Consider the following 21,764-nt stretch of genomic DNA (forward strand, 5'->3'; position numbering starts at 1 on the left):
CAAAATAATAATAAAAGAGAGAGAGACCAAGCCAGCGCTACTCCTGAGACAGCATCCTCAGCATGGTGATGTGTATAACGCCTAATGCAGATTTCGGGCATTGGCAGTCTTGGTTTAAAAATATTTCCTGCTCCCCCCTTTTAGCCCCCACTCTCCCCTCCCTCCCTCCCCCACCCCCGTGTCTCTGTGTGTGTCTCTCTCTTAAATGGGTGTGCTAATAAGTTAGGTAAAATTGCCAGGTGTGGTGGCACACGCCTTTAATCCCAACACTCAGGAGGCAGAGGCAGGCGGATTGCTGAGAGTTCAAGGCCAGCCTGGTCTACAAAGTGAGTTTCAGGACAGCCAAGACTACATAGAGAAACCCTGTCTCAAAAAAAAAAAAAAAAACGAACAGATATGTTGTATGAAATTCTGAACTAAAATGAGGTATAAAGTGCCCCTTCTGACACCTTGGTAGGGTTTGGGAGGTGGTGGTTTATTTTCAAGTTACAGAGTGTACTTTAATTTAGGGATTTTTTTTTTCCTGGTTTTTTGAGAGGGTCTCTGTGTTAGCTTTGCCTGTCCTGGACTCGATTTGTAGACCATGCTGGCCTTGAACTCACAGCAATCCACCTGCCTCTGCCTCCCGAGTACTAGGATGAAAGGCGTGTGCCACCATGCCTGGCATGGGATTAAATTCTTTAAATTAGGGGTTTAGCCCAAGGCAGAGCACTGTCCACCATTGAGTCTCCAGGCCTGCCACAAATGCAGTAACTATTACTGTAGTTTCAGAGAATTTCTCAGCCCTGTATGGTGTTAACTCTGTAATGTCAATACTCTGGGAACTTAGAATTGGGAATTTTGAAGTTACTCTGGGCTATACAGCCTTGTCTCCCAAACAAAAGGCCTTTTCTGTATTATTTTTTCACTTTGTTGTTGTTGCTGTTGTTGCTTATTTTGTTCTATTTTTGAGAGAGGCTCAGGTAGCAAAAAGTGCCTTCAAACTCCTCATCTACTGTAGGATGGCCTTGAAAACTAGTCTCTGTGGTCCACTTCCCAAGTGCTGGGAGTAAAGATGTATACAACCAAGCTTGGCCTCTTAGTTACTGTGTGAACACTGTCTACAGTTAGAATTTGACAATCTCATTCTGTCCTGGCGTGTGTGGGGAAAGTCGTTGATTGGTTTTTCTGGGACAGTCTGTAGCCCCAGCTTGACTGAAACAAACTCACGGTGATTGTCTTGCCTCGGCCTCCTGAGCGCACACGTTTACATGCTGAGCTGCCACCTCCAGCTAAAGTTCTCTTACGTAGTTTCCTGTCCTGGTAGATACTAGTAGTTTCAGGAGAAAGTACTGGAGAAAAGTTTGGGATAAGGGTTGTAAATACATGTCTCTTCGTTTTATGTTGTTTCCATGGATGTTAATTTTAAATTTCTAAACTTTTTCTGTAGGCTTTGACAAACTACAGAAGGCTCCTTGGATCTGTGACACATCATTTGTGGGGGGGGGGGTGCTCTTCTCTTTGTGGGTTTTTTCATCTTTATTTTGGAACTATGAAGAGTTATATAAGAGCTCAGACCTTTTTCTTTTTTTTGTTTTTTTGTTTTTTAATGGTGAAGAGAAACTGAAAAGAAGAAATCGACCTTTTTTGTTCCACTTGTTTGCACTGTGTGCTGACTGAATATTCGTTGCACTAACTGCTGGTTTTTAAAAATGTTTTCTGGGGAAAGGGGACAAGGAAGGAGAAAAAGAAAAGAAGGGGAGAAACCCTAAAAAGAGAAGAGTCTCGGTGAACACACATGCCTGTCTACAGTTCTCCAATAGCTGACTCTACTGCATTTCAACTTCTCCCTGGTTATTCATCCGTTTTTTAAGCCTGAAGAGCTTACTACTTATTTGTGCGAAGTGCCTTATGCTACAAGACCATTAAGAATATCATCTTTTCCACACAGCCCAAGGAATCAACAAAGTCATGTTCTATTTTCTTTCTTTCTTCCTTTTTTTCCTTTGCCTCTTCACTTTGGTTTCAAGTTGAAGTCTCTCTTCCTGTTCTACCAGTACTCGTGCCCAGGGCCGGAAGGTGGACTAGTGATGTTAGCGCCATTTTCCTTTTCTTTATATGGAGGAGTTGATTCACAACTGCAGTCCATCCACACTGTAAATACATGTATTTAAAAAAACAGTACCAAGTAAAATTTTCTTCTGGGCTGAGTAGACGCACCATCGTCGCTCCCAAAGGAAAGAGCAGCCTCTCACTGCAGGAGCCACATGACAAGCCTCTGTGCTCTACAGCAGAACACTAACCTGGCTCACACGTCTCCATGAGCAGTAAGGCACTGATGCAAAGACTTGTCGGAGCCTTGACCCTCTTTCCTTCGTGGCAAAGCGCGTCCCGTAGAAAATTGGATGTGTATACTTGTATAAACTTTGTAAATAGGTTTTTTTCTGGGTTCATATATATATATATAAATATATATATATACATACATATATATATTATTTTTTTTGGATGAAGGTTGCTGGGATTAAGGGATTAGAGTGATTATGGGAGCAGCTAAAGATGAGAGGGGCTCAGTTTTCTGCAACACTAAATTCTAAAAACTGCTTTGGCCTCTAACTATAGGAAGCAGACCTCTGCAGGGCCCTGTGTTGGAAAAGGGCCCACACGCCCAGGGTGCACTGTCTGCGCCACACTGCTCTTGTGGTGCATATGTGGTGGTCTTAGCAGAGAGCAAGGAAGCTGTAGAAATCTGTGGTTCCTGAGGGCTTTGAGAAGCTCTGTGATTTGGTTCTCCTGTTCTGAAAGTTTGAGGAACTTCCCAAGTTCTGCAGAGGGGAACAAAGATTCATCTTCCTTGAAGTATGATAAGTGTATGGAGAGCTAAGTGGTGTGAGTGGGCATTTGCACTTGACTGAACCAGCACGGGCCTCGGAGCATAGTTGTCTGTGTGTGAGTGAGTAGCTCTGCCCGCCCTCATACATACATTTTTGCAGGAATGGGCTACCCCTGAGAGCTGTTAACTTCCGTGCTGCAGGAAGCTGCTTGCCGTTCTCTGTGCCGGACAGGAGCTGTCTGTCATTGTGCATTGTACATTGCTGGCAGATGCGTTAGGTGGGTAGTGTTGCTTTACATTGTGCCCCTCCCAACATGCTTGATGTTTGGCCTGATCTCCAGGCAAAAGGAGTGAGATGAATCAAAACCAGTGAACTTTTTTTTTAAAATTGTTTTTAATTCCCTTTTAACCCAGTATACTAGGTCAGTCAGGAGGCATCTAGGGAACAAAAAAAAGCAAAAAACAAAATTTTAAAAATTGATTTCCATATTCCATCATTTTCAAAACCTTAAACTATGACAAGGTATGTCGTGTATGCTTCCATGCTTAACTCACCTGAATAAAGGGATCTGTTATTCGAAGTTGCTTTTCGACTTTGCCTAGTACTAAAGCAAAACTACTTGTGATTTATCCCAAATTCTTGGGGATTAAAATCCTACAGATGCCTCCTGATCAGACATATCCGTGACCCCATAACAACTGTAGCAAGAGCTGCACGGTACAAACCCCCAAAAGGCAAGTCCGCTCAGTGTTGGTTACTAAACATAAACCAAATTAAGGAAGCCACTTTTTTAGGGAGGGTAGGGGAGGGGTCTTAAAATAACTTTTTGACCAACAAATCTTGCCCTTGTACTGATGCAGCTCTCCTCCTTCCTGCCGTTGGCGAGATAAGAGGGATCTTCATGTAGAACATGAGCAGGAAAAGGAGGATAAATGCCATCTGTCATCTCGCCAGAGGGCATGTGGTAACTCAACAGAAAGTGCAGTCTCTTGCCACCCTTGGACTGCTCTGCCAGGTGCCACAAGCCAATGGGTCCCTCTTAAAGCACAGAGTCCACATGGAGAGTACTCTGAAGTGCAACCTCTGCTGAGGTGTGGCACTTGGACTAGCTGGGCACCCGTGAGTCACTGTCTTAGAGAGGCAGCAGAGCGGGTGGTGCTTAGCTCACAGGAGCTGTTAATGGGAAGATGCCCTACTGATCAGGTCAAAGCCTGGTCTTTTCTTTTCTTTTCTTTTTTTTTTTTTTAATCCCTCCTAAAATAAGGAACTACTACTATTGGAAATTCTTTCAGGTTCTTTCCAGCCATTTTTAAAGTAATTGTTATAGGTTTTGTTGTTTGCTTTTTGTTTTTGTTTCTCCAATGGTTCATTTGGGTGTGAACTGTGTCCCATTTTTAATATTCAAACTATATCCACCTCAGTGCTTTTAGCCTCTGGTCATGTGGTTGTGTAATAAGTTACACACACCTCGCTGCCTCAGGGCCTGTTTTGTTCTTTCCCTTTATGTTCTGAACATGAAAGAAACTTTCTTAGGAATGGGATACATTTACCATAAAATGATTTTTTTCCTGGAAAAGAAAACCTAACTAGTTCTAAATTATTTCCAAATTGGTACCAGCATCATAACATTGGGTTGGCCCCAAATGGTGGGGTGGGTGGGTGGGCATCATAATTCATTTTCAGAATGAGATGAGGGCATCTTTCCTGGGCCTCCTGCTTTGTGTTAGACAGCATCGTGCTCTGTCAGCACAGCACAGCACAGCACAAAGCTTCGAGTGAAAAGTGTTGGAACAAAACATCTCATTCTGATGATTTGGTTTTTTGTTTGTTTGTTTGTTTGTCTTTTTTGTTTTAATAGGGGTGGGAGGGAGGGTACTATGTCCCAAAAGGGAGGGCGTCTGCACTAAGGATTTAGAAACACTTTGGAAGCTCATAACCTCATGGGAAACTGCCTTTAGCCACACTCCTGACCTTTAGATGAGTAACAAAAAGATGAAATAAGTTCTTGGGAATTAAGCCATGTTATTTTAATTGGATACATTTTTTTCAACTTTCTGTGTATCTTTAAAATTGTTACTGTGGAATGATTTTCTTGCCAAATATCTTTGTCAGGCAAAATTATTGGCCTCATGGGAGGTGAAGTAAGCCAGCTTTTGGGTGAATTTATGTGGACTTTGGTGAGTTTGTAGTTCTTTATATTCATAAAGATAGTTTTTTAAAACTCCCAAAGCAAATCTATTTTCTTCTCTAATATAAAAACTCATCTTTGGAATAAAGAGTTAAGTGTCCAAGGGTTGTAACAGTTATGAGGTCAGAGGGAGCTAGCCTGGCCTGGCCTCTGCCCCTCCACAGCTGACAGACTCCAACAGAGGTGTATTTAAATCTCCAGTAGACAAGAGCTGGCCGGGGAAGGGAGGGGTGGGCCTGGGTTAGTGAGATACAGGCTGCTGTATTTTAACCAGTGGTTCTTGGGGAGGGGTGCCTGGAGAATACAAAGTCACTTCCCTTTTTTTGAAACAAAACAAATTAGAAAATTAAAATTAAAAATTTTGTTCAGTAAAAATAAGAAAATTCTAGTGTCCCTAGCCACAAGGGACTAATTCCACTTTGAACAGTGGGAACTTAAAATTTTGAAAACATTTGGGGAAAGGGAAAATTGGCTTTAATTGGCAAATGTTCCAGTGGGGGTGTGTGTTTTTGTTGGGATGTGTTACATTGTATGTACATGTCTATGGACGGAGGCTTACCAAGTTTATACACGGTTCAGAAAAGATGGTTGGTAAAATCTTGACTATTTGTTTTTGTTAATTTATCTCAATAAAAGCCCACTGGAACTCCAGGTGTCTTGCATGTATGTTCTTGAAGCAGGTTGTGCCTGTAGGAAGTACAATTTTACCGTTGTACTTGAGGTTATGAATCCTGTTCTCAACAGTCTTGTGAGCCTAGTTGAATAAACTTGAAGGCTTCTGTTGTCCACCCTACACTTCCTGCTGTGCACACAAGTTTTAATAGAGGTGAAGAGCCAGGATCCATTGGGATTCTAAGTCCTCACCTCAGCTCCTAGACTTAGTCAGGTGTAAAGCTGAACATACTCACAAATCTTAGGTAACTACAAGGAACAATTGGTAGACAGGCACAGCTGTCAGAATCCCCAGAGACAGCCCTTGCCAGTTCTCCCCCAGAGTGCGCAGGTACAGGAAGATCTGCTAGGAAAAGATCAGCCTCAAGTGGAGAGATGGGGTGGAAGAGAAGGGGACTGCAGTCCACAGAACCACAAACTGATTGTAAACCAGCGGCCCTCACCACGTGTGGTGGTACGGACGCCTTTAATCCCAGCGTGAGTTCGAGGCCAGCCTGGTCTACAAAGTGAGTCTAGGACAGCCAAGGCTACACAGAGAAACCCTGTCTCGGAAAACAAAAATGTGGCCCTTGGCCTTATAATGCTACAACCCTTTAATATGGTTCCTTATTTTGTGGTACCTCCAACCATAAAATTGTTTTAGTTGCTTCATAACTGTAACTTAGCTACTGTTAAGAATTGTAAACATCTGTGTTTTCCTATGGCCTTGAGTGATCCCTGTGAAAGGGTTTTCCGAACCCAGAGTGGTCTTAACCTACAGGTAGAGAACCATTTGTAAACTATTGGGAGTTGTGCCATAACAATATTGTATACAAGAACAAATGTAGGGCTCAGCTAAAAGATGACTGCTCAGAGCGTTGTAGGACTGGGGGCGGGGGAGGGGCCCAAAGTGGATGCAGTTTTGCTTTGCTTGTTTATTTTGAGAAAGCTTTGTATGCATTCCAAGCTGGCCTTCGACTTTTCTTCCTGCTTCTGCCTCAGAAGTGCTGAGGTTTCAGGCGGGTGCCACCACACCAACAATTGATTTATGCCAATGCAAAGAATTCTTTCTGTGGGAGGAGGGCAATAAAGAATGCTGGCCTATTGGGCAGCCATATTGCAAGAAAAACCTGGCAAGGCATTGTACAAAAAAAATGGGCCGTAGGAGTGTAACATGCGTAAAGTCTGGAGGTTGTGGCAAAAGGATCCCAATCCTCTTCTCCATCACTTCCTCTTCCCTCTTCCCCTCAGAAACTCTTGCTCCTGCTGGATTTGGCCAGCTAGGCATGATTGTGGAGTGAAACGTAAGTTCTGTTTTAGGATAACCCAAGTTAGCAGTTAGTTCAGGATTTATGATGTGCCAATGTTGACTGTTTGTATGTGTAAAAGTCACAGCAGGTTATCCACCTTGAGACTCGGCTCTGTGACTGCTACATTGTCATGAAGGCATGGGGACGCGTCCTTGGCCTAAGAACCACTTGAGATTGTAGGGTAGATGTGCTGTAAGAGCCTAGGGAATTCCCATAGCCACACTGACACCCTCCAGCCTAGGGCACCAAGTGTCTGCCTCCCAGGTGCTTCCTCACTTTCTCCATACACGGGCTAAGTTAGCATCCGAGCTCTGGCTTCCATTTAGACTGACTTCCCAGGGATGTCCAACCCCCTCAGAAATTCAGAGGCAGGAAAGCGTGCAGTCCTCAAGTTCCCTTGTAATCATTTTTTTCATTCCTTCCATTCTTTATGGCAGGGATCCCCTGGCTGCTTGGTCTCAAAAAAACCTCAGTCTGAAGCTGTTTCCCACCTCTTCTGTCACCTGTCATTCTCCCTTGCTGGGCTCCCCTAGGCCTGTTAATAAATCCCCCTCACACTAACATGACATGTTGGGAGTGTGTCATCTGTTTCTTGTTGGAATCTAGTCTGATAAATTCTTGGTATTAGCAGCCCCAGGAAACAGACTGAATGAGGTTCTAGCCAGGTGGTGGTGATGGCACATGCCTTTAACCCCAGCCCTCCAGAGGCAGAGGCAGATCTCCTGGTTTGAGGGCAGTCTGATTGATCTACTGAACAGGCTCCAGGACAGCCAGGCCTACACAGCACAACTTGAACCTTCCGCTGCTACATTAAGTATGTGTTGCCAAGTCAGCATGCTGTGAGCTGCCCCCCACAAGTTACATGTCACCTAGTTCATTACGCTACCAGGCAGCGTTGAGCTTTGTTGGTCCAGAAGTTTTGGTTCTCAGTGGAGGAATACCTACGTCGGGGGATTCAGCAGTGGCTCTGTTAAACTAGAAACAGGCTCTCCCTGGCCCACTTGGGGTAAAGGAACCAACAGGCAAAATGCTACATCCAGTGGCCGATCTTGGTTGGAAAAATTAAACTGGGTTGTGGCTATACTCAGGATAAGGAAGAATACGTCTGTGACAAGGCAGGTCCCTCAGGGCTCCCATCCAATATGATGATAAAAGTGACAGTGTCTTAGGTAGGCTAGACAGCTCACAGGCCAGATGACTCAAGGATGACAGTTTGGGCTGGACATATATCTTGGTAAGGTGCTTGCCTAGTAAGTGCAAGTCCCTGGGTTTGATCTGTAGGTCTGAAAAATAGTTTTGTTTAAATTAGGGGGGAAAAAAAGGTAGTTTGTTTGAGCGCAAAGTTTCAGGACAAGAGCGTGCAGGAAGCAAGTTGCAATGAGCATTTGTGAGCGCCCTGCCAGTTGCAGAAATGAGGACTATTACAAGGTTCTGAGCAGTTCTTGCTTCATTAATCAATTCTCTTTTTTCTTCTTTCCCATTCTCCTACTATGTAAGCTAAATGTTTCAGTCAAAGGAGGAGGCTTGAACATGGCCTGAGGAGAAAGTGATGTGGAAGAATTGGTACCCTCTCCTGCAGAGAAGTTTAGCATATTTTTGATACTTTGTTTTATGAGGCAGCGGCTCATGTATCCCCAGGCTAGCCTTCAGCTCAGTGTGCTTAAGGGTGCTCTCAGAACTCCAAATCCTAATGCCTTTCTAGTCTCCAAGTGCTCAGCTAACATGCATATGCCACCATGACCAGTTTATATGGTTCTGGGGACACAACTCATGCATGCTACAAACTGAGCTATATTGCCAGTTCGTGTAAGAGATGAGAATATTAGGTAAATAAGGGCTGGAGAGATGGCTCAGAGGTTTACAGCACTGCTGTTCTTCCAAAGGTCCTGAGTTCAGTTCCCAGCAACCACATGGTGGCTCACAAGCATCTACAATGAGGTCTGGTGCCCTCTTGTGGTGTGCAGGTGCACATGCAGGCAAAACACTGTATACATAGTAAATAAACCTTTGAAAAAAATATGTAGCAAACAGTGTCACTTTGACATGAAAATTACATCGAACTAGAAGGAAATAAACAGGGATGGGCATTCAGAGCTTCCTTATCCAAAAATATAAGGAAAGAGAAGAAAGAGGGAAACGACAAAAGGAGTGAAAGGAAATAGATGGTGGTTGAAAGTTGTCAGAACTAATGAAAGATATAAGGCCCAGATTGATTCAATAGCCGTTGAAATGCTGTCTTCTCTCTCCTTACTCTTTTGTTTTGACAAAGCCATGCTACGTTGCTTAGGCTGGTCTTAGTCACTGTACTCAAGTGATGCTCTTACCTCAGCCTCACCAGTAGCTGGGACCACAGGCTTGCATCACCACACCTGGCTAATGCTTGCTTCTAAATTATGCTGCTGTGTGTTTCATGTCTTTCCAAGCAGTCTTAAATATTGGGCGCGCGCGCACGCATGTGTGTGTGTGTGTGTGTGTGTGTGTGAGAGAGAGAGAGAGAGAGAGAGAGAGAGAGAGAGAGAGATAAGATTAGCTAAATACAAGCTAATTAAGATAAGAATGCCAAATTCAAGCCAGACGTGGTGGCGCACACCTTTAATCCCAGCACTTAGGAGACAGAGGCAGGTGGATCTCTGTGAGTTCGAGGACAACCTGGTCTATAAAACAAGTCCAGGACAGCCAGGGCTACACAGAGAAACTCTGTCTCGAGGGGGGGGGGATGTGCAGGAGAGGAGTAAGAATGCCAAATTTTGGATCATCAGAATCTGAGATAACTTTGCTTATCCCACGTCCAAGTTTTTCTTTTCTGTTTTCATTCGAGGAGTGGGGGGTGGTTTGGTTTGGTTTGGTTTGGTTTAGAGGCAGGGTCTCTCTGTGTAGCCCTAGCTGGCTTGGAAATCGCTGTGCAGACCAGGCTGGCCTGCCTCTGCCTCCTGAGTACTGGGATTAAAGCTATATCTGACCTATTCCGACTCTGCTCTCGTTCACCCTCTCAGTCTGTCTCTTTTCTTCACCCCCTTGCTATTCTTCCTTGTCTCCTCTTTCCTTTCCCATCCCCCTTCCTCTCCTCTCCCTCTTCTTTTCTGGATCTCTGTTTCCCTTGCTGAGATGTGGTTCTTGTGAACCTGGGCAGCCCCAAACTGCCCTTCGTGCTGTTTTGTTCTCATGTGAGCAACTGGGCTAAGAGGCAGTGTGCATCAAGCAGATCAGGGCGAGGTCCTGGGACATGGTCCTGCTCCACTCTTCTGAGGCTGCTCTCTGCTTATCTGACTGTGCTGTAGAGAGATTCCCCAAGTAAACCTTTCTCTCTTGGCTCAGGTCACAGGCTGGGGTCAGATAAGCAGAGGGGTCCATAAGGAGCCGTTTTGTGATGGAGGCTGAGAAGGAGGCCCTCCTAGAGCAGCACTCTCAAACGTAGATCTCGACCCTGTGGGGGTCAAATGACCCTTTCATGGGGTCACCTAAGACCATCATAAAACTCAGATTTTACACTACAGTTCATAACAGTAGCAAAATTATAGTTATGAAGTAGCAATGAAAATCATTTTATGGCTGGGCATGGTGGTGCACGTCTTTAATCCCAGCACTTGGGAAGCAGAGAGGCAGGTGGATCGCCATGAGTTCAAGGCCAGCCCTGTCTACAAGACCAGTCCGGGACAGGCAAGGCTACACAAAGAAACCCTGTCTCCAAAAACCACAATCTTATGGAGTCAGTGTCTCAATTGAGGCACCCTCCTCCTCTGTGATGACACCAGCTTGTATCAGCTGACCTAAACTAGCCAGCACACTATAAATCATGCCCTAAACATACCTTCTCTCAAGGTCAGTGGAATATTCGTCAGCCACAAGACAGGCTGCACAGTGGAGCAGGAGGCTAACTGGTGTGTGTCCACCCAGAGACTGCCCTCAGCTACCCGCCTGTGGACCGCATCACAACAGCCTTTGAAGAGAGTTGCCATTATCCCCACTTACCAAGAGAGGAAACTGAGGCTCCAACAAACTGTTATGACTTGGCTGCACTTACGGAGAACAAATGTGACCAAACCTGGCCTTGTGTCTCTGAGGCTCTCAGTAAGAGTTGCCTTAGTGGTCCGAGATGAGTGGTCTGGGGACAGGCTTGGCTACCCCTTGCACAGGTGTCTCTGTGGCTTAAAGTGGCTGTGGCCACAGGTGGCACTGATTGAAAGTGAGTGGGAGGTGTGAGGACCATAGCAACTTCACCACAAAAAAAAAAAAGAATTGCCACAGTCAGGACCAGCTGGGCCCTGGCCTGCCTTTACAGTTCTTTCTTCCACTGTTTCTCACCACAACAGAAACTGCTTATCTGCAGGTGTGTAGCTATTCTAGGAGAGTGAACGGTGTGTGGCTGCCTATGCGCTGTGGGAGGATCAGTCACACCACGGCTTGCCATCCCACGGCTGTGTCTCCTCCCATCACTGGATGCCTGCAGCTCCTCGGCTGGAAGCTGTTGTTCAAGGCTAGCCTTCGGGTCCTTTCTCCTGTCAGATGGGGCCAAGCTACCCAGCCTGGTGGGAGTTTTTAGTTTCCAAATGACACCAGTTGGCTACATACAGCAGGACGGTGCGTGACACGTCTAGCAGTTGAACAGTTTGGTGTAAGTAGACCCTTGTCATGGGTCATGACATTGACCATGTCAGCATTCCATGGTTGGTACAACGAAGTCACGTCATTCTGGCATCACGGAACCTCCAGGGAACTAAGAGTTCTTTGCCTGAGAGTGCCATGAAAGGCAGGTGACTGGAGCAGGTGCACACCTGTGAGGAAGGCAGGCAGCAGCCTTGTTCTACATCGCCAGGAAGGTGGTTGCTGACATCCCTATGTAGACATCATGGCCTCTAAAAAATAATAATTTCAGCCAGGCAGTGGTGGCACATGCCTGTAATCCCAGCACTTTGGAGGCAGAGGCAAGTGGATCGCTGTGAGTTCGAGGCCAGCCTGGTCTACAAAGTGAGTTTAGGACAGTCAAAGCTACACAGAGAAACCCTGTCTCGAAAAACAAAATAATAATTAATAATAATAATAATTTCTTATTTTTTGAGATTATAATATCATTGCATCATTTCTCCCCTTTCTCCCCTCAAGTCCTCCCGCACACCCCATCTTGCTCTCTTTCAAATTCATGGCTTTTCTTCATTAAGTATTGTTACATATTTATGTGTGTGTGTGTGTGTGTTCCTAAATACATAAATACCACCTGCTCAGCTTATATAATGTTACTTGTATGTATGTTTTCAGGGCTGGAGCAGGCAGGCAAGAATACTGAAGAGCTCCAAAACTGGCCGGGGTGACGGCTCGGGCTCTAGAGTGCTCACCTCACAAACTCCAGGACCTGAGTGAGCTTGGATCTCCGACACTGCCTGCAGTCTCAGTGCTGGGGAGGCAGGGAGCAGGCAGCCCTGGGAATTTCTAGCCAGCCAGTCTAGTCAAATTGGTGGGCTAGGGGTTCTGTAGGAAATTCTTGCTCAAAAATTAAAATGAGAGCTGGGTGGTGGTGGTGGTACACGCCTTTAATCCCAATACTCAGGAGGCAGAGGCAGGCAGATCGCTGTGAGTTCAAGGCCAGCCTGGTCTACAAAGTGAGTTCAGGACAGCCAAGGCTACACAGAGAAACCCTGTCTCGAAAATCATGAAATGGAGAGCAATAGCGGAAGATACCTGAGGATGACTTCTGGCTTCTAAATACATGCATATCTACATGTACAAGAGGAGAGGCCATGGAGACATTGGTATCTGCCTGGAAATGCCATGGAGATACGGAGGCGAAGGACAGGGTCTGTAGCTAGTCTTTGCTACTTTGTGGGATCTTCTTTTTCCCACCCTTTATCCCCACCCTCTTTTACCCCCTATCATAGATAAGAGAGAAAGGATAATAAAGGGGAGAGAGAGAGCGATCCCTGAATCTAATTTATTTCCTTTTGTTTCTCCTTTGTACATGACTACTAACCAACCACAACCACCTACCCCACCTCTTGGGTCCCTAGCATTTATATAGTCTCTGAAAAGTTCCCAGACTTCCAAACATTACACAATTGAAGAAACTATCTGCAGCTGGCAAAACCACACCTCTGCTAGAGCACGAGGCAAAGCCTGATCTCCTGCTGTGGACAGTCTGAAGCCACCCCGCATCCCCACACCTGGGATCAAAATAAAAACATATTCTTGGGGGCTGAAGAGATGGCTCAGAGGTAAAGAGCCTTCAAGAAGTCCTGAGTTCAATTCCCAGCAACTGCATGGTGGCTCACAACCATCCGTAATGAAAATGAGATCTAGTGCCCTCCTCTGGCATGCAGGCATGCAGGCAGAGCACTGTATACACAATAAATGAATCTTTAGTTAAAAAAAAAATTTTATATATATATATATATACACACACACATATATATATATATATCCTCTTATAGTATGTCTGTGTTTTAAAAAATAAAACAAGCCGGGCATGGTGGCATACACCTTTAATCCCAGCACTCGGGAGGCAGAGGTAGGTGGATCGTTGTGAGTTCGAGGCCAGCCTGGTCTGCAAAGTGAGTCCAGGACAGCCAAAGCTAACACAGAGAGACCCAGTCTTGAAACAAAACAAAACAAAACACAAAACACACACACACACCCCAAAAAGCAAACAAACAAAAAACAAATTGTCACTACAAGGGTCCTAATGAAAAGGATTTTGTTGTTGGTTTGTTTCATATTTGCTTCTTTGTTTGTCTTTGTTTCTTTCAAGAAAGGCTATCTCTATGTAGCCTTGGCTGTCCTGAAAGTCACTCTATAAACCAGGCTGTCCTGCCCGGCAGGAAGTTCTTAAGAAAAAAGAAAAAAACAACAACAAGCCAGGCGTGGTGGCACACGCCTTTAATTGGAGAGGCAGGCAGATCATTGTGGGTTCGAGGCCAGCCTGGTCTACAAAATTAGTCCAGAACAGCCAAGGCTACACAGAGAAACCCTGTCTCAAAAACCAAAAAGAAAAAGAAAACAAAACAAAACAGTGAACAACAGCCACTCTGCACAAGGCGCCATTAAAGATGCCATCTGGCAGCAGCCAGGACAGAAACAGTGGCTTAAACATTGAAGAGGTTGGTTTGTCTCATTTAACAGGAGGCTGGGACTGGTGTGAGTTAAAGAGGCTGTCCAGTACAAAGAAGCTGAAGCAGGAGGATTGCTGTGAGTTTGGGCCAACCTGGGATACTTAGTTCTTGGCCAGCTTGGCCAAGAGAACTTATCCCAGAAAAAAAACAAAACAAAAAACAAAACCATGGATCTCAAGAGTACATGCTGCTCTTCCAGAGGACTTGAGTTTGCCAGCACCCACACCAGGCAGGTCACAACGACCTGTTACTCCAGCTTTAGGAATGTCCAACGCCTCTGGCCTCCGTAGGTGCGTGTGCACACAAACACACTTAAAAATAAAATTAAGGGGCTGGAGAGATGGCTCAGTGGTTGAGAGCACTGGCTGTTCTTCCAAAGGACTCTAGTTCAATTCCCAGCACCCACATGGCAGCTCTCAACTATCTTTTGTAACTCCATTTCCAGGGAATCTAATACCTTCACACAGATATAAATGCAGGCAAAACACCAGTGCACATGAAATGAAAATAAATAATAAAAAATCTTAAAGTAAGTCTTTAAAAAATGAAAAGAAAAGACAAACAACCCAGCAGGGCATGGATCTCAAGAGCACATCCTGCTCTTCCAGGATTATGTACAGTAGCAAATGCCTTTAGTGCCAACACTAGGGAGGCCGAGATCTCTGTGAGTTTGACAGCCTGGTCTATATATCTAGTCCCAGGCCAGCCAGGGTTCCCTAGTGAGATCCACGCTGTTTCAAATGAACAAAAGCAAGAATATAAAACATCCTAAAACAGCAACAATAAAAAGACCTGCAAAGACAACGGGACACACCCAACCAGGGGCCACCGCCTGGTATGGTCTTCAGTTGGGTTTGCTAGGATTTAGGCTGGGTATGGTCGCACACTCCTTTAATTCCAGCACTTGGAAGGCGGAGGTAGCTGGATCATTGTGAGTTCAAGGCCAGCCTAGTCTACAAAGCAAGTCTAGGACAGCGAAGGCTACAAAGAGAAACCCTGTCTCAAAAAACAAAAAAACAAACAAACAAAAGAATAAAAAAATAAATAAAACATCTTCCTTTTTCTTTCTTCTTTTATTTGTTTGTTTTTTGTTTTGTTTTGTTTTTTCGAGACAGGGTTTCTCTGTGTAGCCTTGGCTGTCCTGGACTCACTTTGTAGACCAGGCTGGCCTCCAACTCACAGTGATCCACCAGCCTCTGCCTCCTGTGTATTGGGATTAAAGGCATGTGCCACATTCCTGGCTTAATGTTTTTCTTAGAGATTTCTGAACACTGTGAATCCCAGGGACTGCACCACCTGTGGGGTAAAGCACGACCATGGGGGCAGCATGGCTTGAGTTGGGTCACCAGGTGGTACTGATTTTGCTGACAAGAGCCGTGGCAGTGGAACACTTGGCTCAGCGGGGAGATGCTCAGTCACTTGGGCACATGCCATGCTCCCACGGAGAGACCGGAAGCCACAGTGGTTGGGGTGCTAACAAGAGTTCAGGCAGGTAGAGTAGGCAGGGTGGTGCAGGCAGCTGCAGCTGGCTGCTGTGTGGCCCACACGCTGCCTCCACCCCTTTCTGCAAAATTGCTGTCCTGTGCAGAAAGGAAGAGGAATGGGTGAGACACCCCCAGGCCCTGCTCATGTGTGCAAGGGCTTGCGTTTTTTTTTTTTATTTTGTTTTGTTTGTTTTTTTGTTTTTTGGTTTGGTTTTTTGATCCATAAGTGGCTGTGGTTTAAGCCAGAGGCCTTAGCCAAATGGGAAGCTCTGTCCTGGCGTGGCAGAGGCCGGGGGGGGGGGGGGGGGGGATGGGAGTCGGGGGAGAGGTTGAAGGGTAGGGATGGCACTGCATGGCTCAAGCTGCAGCAAAAGTGCAGAGAAGCCAGTCCTGCCTGCCTGGCCTAGTCCACACCCTCCTCCACCTCTCATTTCTTGAATTAAGTATAGCTCTCCTACACACCCCTGCCCCGCCGGCCTTGCAGGCTTTGCTTTTTCCTTACCAGGGTCTTTTCTGTCTAAGGAACAGCCCAGAACAGGACATAAAATTCCAAGAGGTCCCACCACAAAGGCCTCCACTTCTGCCACCAGGTTGCGCACTGAAGCAAAGTCTCCACAGCAGCCCTTGGACAGTTCTCTGGAAAAGAGAGCCTCGGCCTGTTTCCTTGCACAGTTGGCTGCTTCCAGCATCAGTCTTACACCTTGGGACAAGCTATACCCACACGAGGCCCCAGAGCTGCTGGCCACAGCCTTCTGTCTGTCCATCTGTGCTGCTATTTGGACCTCCCTGGGTATAAGGCAAGCCTAGGGCCTGTCAAGAGGCCCTGGGGTTCAGTCCAGACTGGTGCGCTCTGTGTCCCAGAGCAAGTCAGTCAAACTGATGGACTCTGTGTCCCAGGGCAAGTCAGTCAAACTGATGGATTCTGTGTCCCAGGGCAAGTCAGTCAAACTGATGGATTCTGTGTCCCAGGGCAAGTCAGTCAAACTGATGGACTCTGTGTCCCAGGGCAAGCCCAACCTCCCTCTGAACTCCAGCGTCCCTCCATGCGGACATACAGCACACTCACCCTAGCTCCATGTCACCAGCTCTTACAATATCAGTAAACACAGGCAAGGAGCTGGGCAGAGTGGCGCACCCCTTTAATCCCAGCACTCGGGAGGCAGAGGCAGCGGATCACTGTGAGTTCGAGGCCAGCCTGGTCTACAAAGCGAGTCCAGGGCAGCCAGGGCTACACAGAGAAACCCTGTCTCCAAAAAAAATAGAAAAAGAAAAAAGAAAGAAAGAAAACAATTAAGGAGACCATGTGAAAGGCAAGCAGTGTTATCCAGGATGGGACAGGTCTCAGAGGAGGTAATGAGTGGCCAGAAACATCTCGGAGCAGGTAGAGAGGGGACAGCCAGACAAAGGAGGCTGAAATGCAAAGGTCCTGAGGTTATCTTCCAAGAGTCACCAAGTCCTAGGTGTCTGGGACTGAAGTAGAACAGGCCGAGGCATGGAGATGGCTCATGAGAAGAAGGGAGCAGGGCTGATGGTGGGGCATTGTCACCAGGGCCTATAGCCCTAGTGTGTGGAGGGCAGAGTCCTCTGCAGCTTCACTGGATGCAGCCTAACACAGGTCAGTGAGAAACTGTCTAGGGGACAAAGTGATGACATCCTTCTTTGGCCTCCGTGTGCTTAGAGTTGGCTCAGTGGTTAAGAGCACCGGCTGTTCTTCCAAAGGTCCAAAGGTCCTGGGTTCAATTCCTAGCACCCACATGGCAGCTCACAACCGTCTGTAACTCCAAGATCTGACACTCTCACACCAATGCACATAGATTTAAAAATTAAATAAAAATATTAAAAAAAAAATAGACTCACCCTCAACGTGGGCACATACACCTCACACAAACATGCAAAATAAATAAACAATAAAGAAAGCAACCAGACAACTAGTAGATTTCATCCTAAACAATATAACAAGGACTTCAGACCTTCCTGGGGTCTGGGAGGCTCCCTGCAGGATCTGGAGATAAGAGATGACCCCTTCTGTCCTAGAGGTTCCTTGGGGGGTGGGCGGGAAGGTCCCCTTAATATCCAAGAGCAGGGTCCTACTAAAGGCGGGACTATACAGCCAGATGTACCAGAACTTGCAATCCCAGCGCTTGGCCGCCATGGAGGCCATGGACGAACAGAAGGGTGCCTGGTTCGACTACGACTTGGAAAAGGAGAAGAAGAACCTGGAGTTTTATCCCTCCAACCTCACCCCACTCTGGGCTGGCTGCTTCTCAGACACTAGTGTTGCTGAAGAGGCTCTCAAGTACTTGGAGGTGAGGGGACAGGGGGCAGGCCTGGCATTCTGGAGACAGGACCCTCCCTGCCTGAGGCCAGCGCCTGTCCTAGCCTGCAAGTCTCGCTGAGGCCACTGGGAGCAGCTGTGAGACAAGGCCAAGAAGGGTCTGGAGGGGCAGCTCTGCCTTCCCTGACTGAGAGCCCAGTGTCCTTGGCTCCTGCCTCAGCCACATCAATGTCTGGAACCTTCTAGGACAGCAAGATCTTGGCCTAACAGTGTGTCCTGTCTCTACCTGTGGGATTTCCCAAAAGTCTGGGAGCCCTGGGCTAGTCATCAGAGGTACAGATGCAGAGGCTATCTGCCAGGGCCTGACCTGGGCTGTAGGGGCATGCTTGTCCTGGCAGTCATAACCAGAATACAGGGCTCCTCATCCTCTCCCTGGCGCCTCTGCTCTATTGGGAAGCCCTCAGCGACACACCTAACCTGTCCGAAGTGTCCCAGCACTCTTTTCCCTTCCCGCCTGCCCCTGGACCAGCTAATTTCCTAGAATTCTGGGAGTTGTAGTTCTTAGAAAATAGCAAGGTCGTATGGGAAAATAGGGTGGTCCTATGGCTTTGAGACACATGTCTTATCACCACTCACTGGGAATTCCAGAGAGTTGTCCCGATCAAAGTCCATTCTGGTCAGTATTTAATTAAAACTTGCTTCAAATTTGGTTCAAAATTAGCCGGGCGTAGTGGCGCGCACCTATAATCCTAGCACTTGGGAGGCAGAGGCAAGTGGATTGCTTGGTCTACAAAGAGGCCAGCCTGGTCTACAAAGCGGGTCCAGGACAGCCAAGGCTACACAGAGAAACCCTGTCTCAAAAAACCAAACCAAAACAACCAAACAAACAAAAAAACAAATTTGGTTCAAAAGTGTGGAACTGGTTTTCCTCTTGTGAATCTCAGGATGAACATTTGGAGGCCCCAGCAAGAGGACAAAGACCATTCTGCCTCAAGTGGTCTTCACTACAGGCCTGGATGGCTACTCTGGACACCCCACCCCAACCCCACCCCTGCCATCACAGAGAATGTCCATGCTCGAAAAAGGAGATAGCAAGCCTTTTTTTTTTTTTTTTTTTTTTTTTGGAGGGCTCCTTTGGTAAGGCATAGTGACATTTTTCTGCCTTTTTCTTTTCTTTTTTTTCTTTCTGGACTCTGGTTATGGGGTACTCTATCTGGAAATGGGAAGACCTGACACGGTTTATGCACCCCGACTCACAGCAAAGGAAAATGTACCACAGCCTGCTAGGGACTTCTAGTTAATTGGGGGATTTTTTTCTCCTAACCTTGTAGCCCTGAAGAAGCCCTTGTGAGCTGAAGTACCCTGAGAGGCCCAGCACCCTGGCACGCATCAACAGGATTCTAATGCCTAGGCTGCACGGTAGAGCTAAGGAACCACAGGGATAGTCTACAACACTGGGGGCCAAGATAAGCATTTGGCCCAGCATGAATTTGGAATCCAAGAAAACAAAGAGAGGCCCAGCCTCTGGTATCTGGGTTATGAGGGGAGGCTATTTAGAAAGAAAAAAAAGAAACCTCATATTTTGTTAAGAAAATTTCTCTTAGCCAGGCGGTGGTGGCGCATGCCTTTAATCCCAGCACTTGGGAGGCAGAGGCAAGTGGATCGTTGTGAGATTGAGGCCAACCTGGTCTACAAAGAGAGTCCAGGACAGTCAAGGCTACACAGAGAAAACCCTGTCTCGAAAAACAAAACCAAAAAAGAAAAAAGAAAAAAGAAAAAAAAAAAAGAGAAAATTTCTCTTGATCTCTGAAGCAGAGTACTCTAACTGTTAATGTCTTGTTTTTTGTTTTTTGGTTTTTTTAGTTTTCGTTTTTCTTTTTTTCCTCCCAAGTCAGGATTTCTCTGTGAAGCGTTGGCTTGTCCCGGACTCATGCTGTAGAACAGGGTGGCCTTGAACTCACAGCGATCCACCTGCCTCTGCCTCCTGAGTGCTGGGATTAAAGGCGTGCTCCATCACACCCAGCTTTGCCACTGTTATGAATCACAATGCAACATCTGACAAGCAAGTGACGCTGACTATCCCTGTGAGAGGCTCTTTTGACCCCCAAAACGTCATGACCCATAGGTTGAGAAATATTGTTTCAAGCCCTTTGCCAGATTGCTCAGATCACTGTCTTGCTGGAATACCATCATTGTGAGTTCCAGGCCAGCCTGGTCTACAAAGTGAGTCTAGGACAGCCAAGGCTACACAGAGAAACATGTCTCAAAAGCCAAAAAGAAAAAATAAGATATTTAAGCTTATTACCACATACAGAGACACCCCAGCTTCTAGCAATGACCCTTAAAGTCTCCAAGAAGATAATGGGGCATGACAACTCCCCCAGGAGTGTGGTGGTAACACTAACCCTTGTAAAGACTGCCCCAAATGCCTCACCTGCTGCTAAGGCCCGGCCCAAACTGTGGACAAGCAAGACACTGGAGAATTGATTACCCCATTTTAACTAGACAAAGTAAGATCAGTGCCCCATGATTGCGCTCCATAGGAAAGCCTCTCATCTTCAAAGACTGATTCTGTCCTGGTACTTCTGCCCACAATACCATGGAGACCATCGGAGCCTGGATGACTGTCCAGGTGATGGGCTGCTCTCTGTCATTGTAACTGGTGCATAGGCCATTTGGATTATGCTTCTTGCTGTAATTTATCCTTCTCAGATCTCTGATGTCATCTGTGGCTAACCATAGCTTTGTCAGCTTTTCAGCAACAGACAACCTCCTGTTCCTTCCCTGAAGGCTGCAGCACCATGTTGATGCATTTAGAGCTATCAGGTCTCTTGTTATGAAAAGGCAGATAAGGGGGCTGGAGAGATGGCTCAGAGGTTAAGGGCACTGACTGCTCCTCCAGAGGTCCTGAGTTCAATTCCCAGCAACCACATGGTGGCTCACAGCCATCTATAATGTGATCTGGTGTCCTCTTCTGGCCTGCAGGTGTAACATGCAGACAGAGCACTGTGTTCATAATAATAAATAAATCTTTAAAAAAAAAAAAAAAGAAAAGGCAGATAAGCCAGGCCCTAGAACAGCCAGGGCTACACAGAGAAACTCTGTCTCAAAAAAAAAAAGAAAAAAGAAAAGAAAAAAAAAAAGAAAGAAAGAAAGAAAAGAAAAGAAAAAGAAAAAGAAAAAAGAAATCATTTGCTGGGCTGGAGAGACGGCTCAGAGATTAAGAGCACTGTCTGCTCTTCCAAAGGTCCTGAGTTCAACTCCCAGCAACCACATGGTGGCTCACAACCATCTATAATGTGATCTGTTGGCTTTTTCTGGCACACAAGCAAAATACTGTATACGTAGTAAATAAATAAATAAATTTTAAAAAAAGAGAGAAGAAATCATTTGCTGAAACCCTCAGAACTTTTAAAGTTTTCATATCCTTAGACCTTTGTATACTTTAAAAACACTTTTTCTTAGATGCTCCAAAGGTGCATGGGCTTTAAACCACTAATCATTTACCAGAGACAAGAATAGGTCCACCACCCCCCACCCCCCACACCCCCGCCCAAGATAGTGAGACAGAGTTTCTTTGTGTAATACCCTGGCTGTCCTGGAACTCTCTTTCTAGTTCAGGCTGGCCTGGAGCTCATAGGGATCCCTGCCTCTGCCTCCCTAGTGCTGGAGTTACAGGCATAAGCCCCAATGCCCGGCTAATAAGAGTAGTTATTATTGACAACAGTCATTTGCAAGGTGTGTTCCTTAATGAAAAGTTACACCTGTAGCCCGTTTGTCCTTTATTTTGAAGCCTGTAGCAATGCAAACCTATCTGCCTTTTCTTTCTTTCTTTTTTTCTTTTGGTTTTTCGAGACAGGGTTTTCTCTGTTTAGCCTTGACTGTTCTGGATTTGCTTTGTATACCAGGCTGGCCTCAAACTCACAGAGATCCGCCTGCCTCTGCC

General features: G+C 46.1%; 1 protein-coding gene and 1 long non-coding RNA gene across 9 annotated transcripts in view; one reads left to right on the forward strand and one right to left on the reverse strand.

Moving 5' to 3' along the window:
• DDX6 (DEAD-box helicase 6) overlaps nucleotides 1-5,652 on the forward strand; it is a 72,098-nt gene extending 66,446 nt beyond the window's left edge. For all 8 annotated transcript variants that reach the window (XM_084783373.1, XM_084783372.1, XM_084783375.1 and 5 more), the window contains exon 14: nucleotides 1,430-5,652. The gene's annotated coding sequence lies outside the window, so the exon portion shown is untranslated. The remainder of the gene's footprint in view (nucleotides 1-1,429) is intronic.
• On the reverse strand, nucleotides 3,652-11,933 carry LOC311598332. Its single transcript, XR_014779533.1, has 2 exons — nucleotides 10,932-11,933; nucleotides 3,652-5,688 (listed from the first exon to the last, which is right to left on the reverse strand). It is a non-coding gene; the product is annotated as an uncharacterized lncRNA (long non-coding RNA).
• Between the last annotated feature and the right edge of the window lie 9,831 nt (nucleotides 11,934-21,764).

This window comes from Acomys minous, assembly GCF_964271855.1.
Source record: "Acomys minous genome assembly, chromosome: 5".
NCBI lineage: Eukaryota > Metazoa > Chordata > Mammalia > Rodentia > Muridae > Acomys > Acomys minous.